This window comes from Crocuta crocuta, unplaced genomic scaffold (assembly GCF_008692635.1).
Source record: "Crocuta crocuta isolate KB4526 unplaced genomic scaffold, BGI_CrCroc_1.0 scaffold160, whole genome shotgun sequence".
Classification (NCBI taxonomy): Eukaryota; Metazoa; Chordata; class Mammalia; order Carnivora; family Hyaenidae; genus Crocuta; species Crocuta crocuta.
Window position 1 is genome coordinate 2,816,527 of NW_027527591.1, and position 5,386 is coordinate 2,821,912.

Genomic DNA, 5,386 nt, shown 5'->3' on the forward strand with positions numbered 1-5,386 from the left:
CACAGGGCCTCAGGGTCCTTCTCTCCATGCAGCAAGAGAATGCGGAAAGAGAAGGTGTTTGGGTGGGCAACACTCCTCCACCTAAGGAGACAGGCATCACCCTCTCTCATTCCAAAGATGAGAACCAGTCCTACGGCTCCATGTAGGTGCCGCAGCGCTGGGAAATGTAGACGAGTGGTGTGCCCAAGAAGAAGGGAAGAATATACATATAGATGAGCATCCGCGGTTCCTACCCACACCCAGTTGGGAAGCTACTGCAGTTATCCAGAGGGAAGATCGTGCTGATTGGGACCAGGGTGGTGACGGTAGAGCTAGTGAAAACTGAAAAGATTCGGGATTTATTCTGAGTCAGCTGACAAGGTTTACTGGGGAATCAGATGTTGAGTGTGAGAAAATGAGGGGAGACCAGCTGAAAGCCAAGATAAATGAACTGCTGAAGTTCCCATGTTCCTCACAGAGGCATCTTGAGAGGATTCCATTTGCCGGAGTTAATTCCTACGAGGGTCTTATTTGTGGCCAGAGTAGGGAGTTTTTGAGGCTCTTTTTTTAAAGTTCACTAGTTTATTTTGAGAAAGAGAGTGTGGGGGAGGGGCAGAAAGAGGGAGAGACAGAGCCCCAAGCAGGCTTTGCACTGTCAGCACAGAGCCTGACTTGGGGCTCAAACTCACAAACCTTGAGATCATGACCTGGGCGGAGATCAAGAGTTGGACACTTAACCCACTGAGCCACCCAAGCGCCCCATGAGAGGAAGATTTTATTCAAAATCACCCAGGGAAGAGAAACAGGAAATATTAAGATGGTGGCTCTTCCTAGACCATGAAGATCTTCTCAGAGATGGATAACGAGCTTGTTTCCACAAATGGCTCTGGAGACAGGGACATACACAGTTTGTTTGTTTTTCAATTCTTCAAATAGCAAAATGTGTAATGGGAAATTTGGGCATTGTCACCAGCAAATCATAACACCTAAGGAAGCAGCAGATGCCATGGACACTTCTGGTGCATTTGAGGTGACCTGCTGTGTTTAACTTTTTGGTGCAACATCTATATAAGACATATTCTGAGAAATGCTTGGTATAGGGGACAGAGCATTTCAGTGACAAGGATCTGAATCTTTGAGAAATAATAAAATATTTTATATTCCCTACCAATTTTTCTTTATTTAGAAAAAAAAGAAGGAAAAGGAGGGAGGTAAGATAGAAAGAAGGGAACAATGGAGAGAAAGAAAACCTATGGTACCTTATTCCCCAATTCTCTCTCTCTCTCACTCTCTCTCTCTCCATACCTCAAGTAGTAAATTCTGTGCTTAGTGACAAAAAAAGAGATGTGGCAAACTGAAAAAAAAATGTGGAAGTTGCTCACTAAATACATTTCTTCATATTTTTTGCTTCCACATGTCTAAGCCCATTTTGGGGATGAGGATAAGTGAAAATGGTCCTAAGATCAAACAGGCGGTAAAATATCAAAACATGAAGGCAAAAGGATTTTTCTTAGATTAAATGAGATTTTCTTCAATTGGAAGGGACAGGCAGGAAGAAAGTGCACTCTTGCTAGACAGACTGTATTTCCCAGAAGGAAAGAGGCTGCTGATGGAAGGTGTACAGATCTTGTCTTTCTTTTAAAAATCTGCTTTTTTCAACACAGACTTTTTTTTTGCATTAATTCAAATTTTTTTAAATTTTGCATTGGAATATGATTCGTGTTTTACTGAGTTTTGTGGCTCCCCTTAGTACTAGTTCTGGTGTCTGAATACAGCACACCACAGAAAGATGCCAGTGTTCCAAGCACGCCATGCCCCTAGACCCAGAATGTCATGCCAGTGTGATGACAGGCACCCAAAGGTAACCTCAGTGGGTGGATGACCTACAAATAGAAGCTCCTCTGTTCCCCCAGATTTTGCACTCTGTTAGAACTTGGAACTGTGAGTGACGTAAACCTTAAGGGACAAAATGAGGTTAGAAGCAAAATCAAGATTAGGAATAAAAATAATTTGAGTTCTGTTTCTTGCCCATTGAGTTCATAGATTGATGCTCACATCCATTGTATCAATAATTCTCAACATTGACTGCACATTAGAATCACCTAGAGTGCTTTTAATACATACCAAAGACACAGCATCTCCCTACCCCAAGATTCTGATTTAATTGGTGTTTTATTTTTTTAAAAAAATTTTAATGTTTATTTATTATTGAGACAGAGAGAAACAGAGCATGAACAGGAGAGGGGCAGAGAGAGAGGGAGACACAGAATCCAAAGTAGGCTCCAGGCTCTGAGCTCTCAGCACAGAGCCTGACGTGGGGCTTGAACCCACAAACCTTGAGATCAAGAACTGAGCTGAAGCTGGATGCTCAACCAACTGAGAGCCACACAGGCACCCCTAATTGGTATGTTTTAAAAGCTCTCTAAGTTATTCTAAACGTGCAGCCAGGACTGAAAGCTATTGCCTTATGCTAACAAGCACCATGGTGCATACGCCACGGGCATTCTGACAGTTTAGCCTAGCAGAGGTCCAGGAAAACAGCAGTTCCCTCACTGTCTTCCCTACCTTCTCCTCTTATGTGGCTTCCAAAAAATCCCAGTGCATACTGCAGTGGAGCATAAAACAAAACCAAGCTCACTACAAAAGGCAAGAGATCTTGGAAACACAATTCAAACAACGAATTTAAAAGAATCTCTTCCCCTAAAGCTCATACAGTATCAATTCTTTAAAAAGTGTGTTTGCATTTACATGAGCATTTCTTTCGAGATGACAAAGCCATTTGATAACAAGAAGAGTTAGGAAATACAGAAAACACAGGCAGAATGAAATAGCACAAAACCGATTTTAATTCTTTTTTATGAAATTAATTTGTTTTAACTATTTCCCTCTCTGATGCATGACAGCAACATACTCTACACCACCTTTATTTATGATAGCCTAGAGGTAAAGCACACTTCTCTACTTTGTGTTAATATGGACTTGCTTTAGATGAGGTTTAACCCTGGTTTTCAAGGTGCTTATAATCTAATAGACTATTGGTAGTTCAGCATCCAGCATCATGACACCATGATCGATGTCCCTGAAATCGCTTCTGAACCAGGTTACAACTTCAGACAGCTTCATTAACCCATCTGTTCACTCATATGAATGAAATCATTCCTCTACAAACTACAAATGACTATCACTTCAAGTGACAGCACTGCAAATGAGATGTTCAACTTGAAAGACTATTTGCCTGCCCCTAGGGAAATGTTACTGCCAGGATAAATAGAACCAAGAGCAAACTGAAAAAGAACTACTTCCCCTGTTTGCCCAATAAAACCTACAACTAACTTATAAGTAGGTGAGAAAACAGTCAACCACAAGGTGAATGAAAGTTATCAGTAACTAACAACAATATCCCTTTACCCATCTATCCAAGTGCCCAAAAGGAACCCTCAGATCCATGATTGGCAATAGATTCCTTTGGATTTAATAGTGCTGTCTCCCTGTAGACTCTATGTAAATATACATACTTAATATCCAGGTAAAGTCTAAAGCATTGTCACTAACAATTAAATCTAATTGAATTGTCAGTATCACTCAAAAGCACTGAGCACCTGACTTGGAGAAAGGTTATGCAGAAAAAATGATTAATGAGACCAAAAAAAAAAAAAAAACCCACCCCAACTTTATTACTTTATTATTTGATCTAAGATTCACTCGGCCTGTATTCTTACTGCAGTCATCTGTACCATTCATTTCTCCTCCAACGAAGCCACCAGTTTGCTCCCTACTGGAAAACCTATTTGACACCATCTCAGACAAGCACATGATGGAAGATGACTCCATCTTTCAGTCAGAGAAGGAGTTCATAGAAGGAGTTCTTCATCTTGAACCCACAGACAGGGGTCCAGGAATCTAATTCAAAGGAATTTACTTATGTTTTTTATTTCTTTTTTTTAATGTTTATTTATTTATTTTGAGAGAGAGGGAGAGAGAAAAAGAAAGAGAGAGAGGGAGAGGGAGAATTCCAAGCAGGCTCCATGCTCACAGTGGAGCCCAACACAGAGCTTGATCTCACAACTGTGAGATCATGACCTGAGCTGACATCAAGTGTTGGACGCTTAACTGATTGAGTCACCCAGGTGTTCCTGATGTTTATTTCTTATGGCAATTTTTCCAGATATACTGAAATAATGTATATATTGTTACTTTGTATTTGTGATGATTATTATTAGGCCAGCCACTAGACTGTGTTATTTAGGGGCACCTGCGTGGCTCAGTTCGTTGAGTGTCCAATTCTTGGTTTCAGCTCAGGTCATGATCTTGCGGTTCATGAGTTGTAGACCCCAGGTGGGCTCTGTACTGACAGCACCGAGCCTTCCTGGGATTCTCCCTCTCCCTCTCTCTGCCCCTCCCCTGTTCATGTGCTCTCTCTCTCTCTCTCTAATTCAAAATAAGTAAAACTTAAAAAAAATTTAGTGTGTAAATAAGAAGCACATATATTACTGTATCACAATTCTTAAATTATTTTGATAACTATATTTCAGTGTGATTTGTTTCCTTCGAGTCCTTTGCATTTTATTTAAAAATATATTTTTGAGGAGAAGTGACAAGCCAAAGCAGTCAAAACAAAAAAAAATTTAAGAACCCCCCCCAAACAGAGAAACTTCTCTTTTCATTATAATTATTGGAAATTAGATTTCAGTGCTATTAAAGGCTTTCACTTGCATTTCTCAAAGAAGAAAAGAAATTGTCCACTACCCATTCATGGTAGCTGTCCTATTTCTGACTTCTATAGTGTCTTGTGAGAGGATTATGGCAATTAACCTTTTGGAACTTCTACTTCTCTATATGTAAAAAGCATAAAGCTGTGGGTCACTAAACTATACAACTACATCTAAAGGTTCTCTAGTGAGCAAACTCTGCTTTTGCTTAGAATATATTTTGAGACTTCCAGATGATGAAGGTTATATAATTATAAAATGGTCCAGCACAGAAGAATAATTCTGGAAGGATAGTGAAGCCTGACTCTTGTCAGTTGGTATATTGAGTTGGGATCAACCTGAAATCATAACAGTCAACTGTGTTGGCTTTGGCGGTGCCATCAGGTTTTTTATTACCAGCTACTCCCCAATCACAGTGTTGGCTGCTGCCAGTGGACCCGCTGCTTCTCACCAGCTTTGATACCACCCATGCCTAAATCTCTACTGAAGCCCCTGCCAAGTTAAGAAGATAGAACTGAAAAAGTGGAATGATGTGACTACCTTCAGGCTAACAGGCTGGAGGGAAAGCCTGGTCCTTCAACTGGAATAGGGCCCCCAGGAAAAGTTTCCTCTAGGCGAGAGGAATCTTTAATCCCCAGTGTTGACAGATCTGTTGAAGGTGATCCTACATTTCTTTTTTTTTTTTTTTTTTTTTTTTT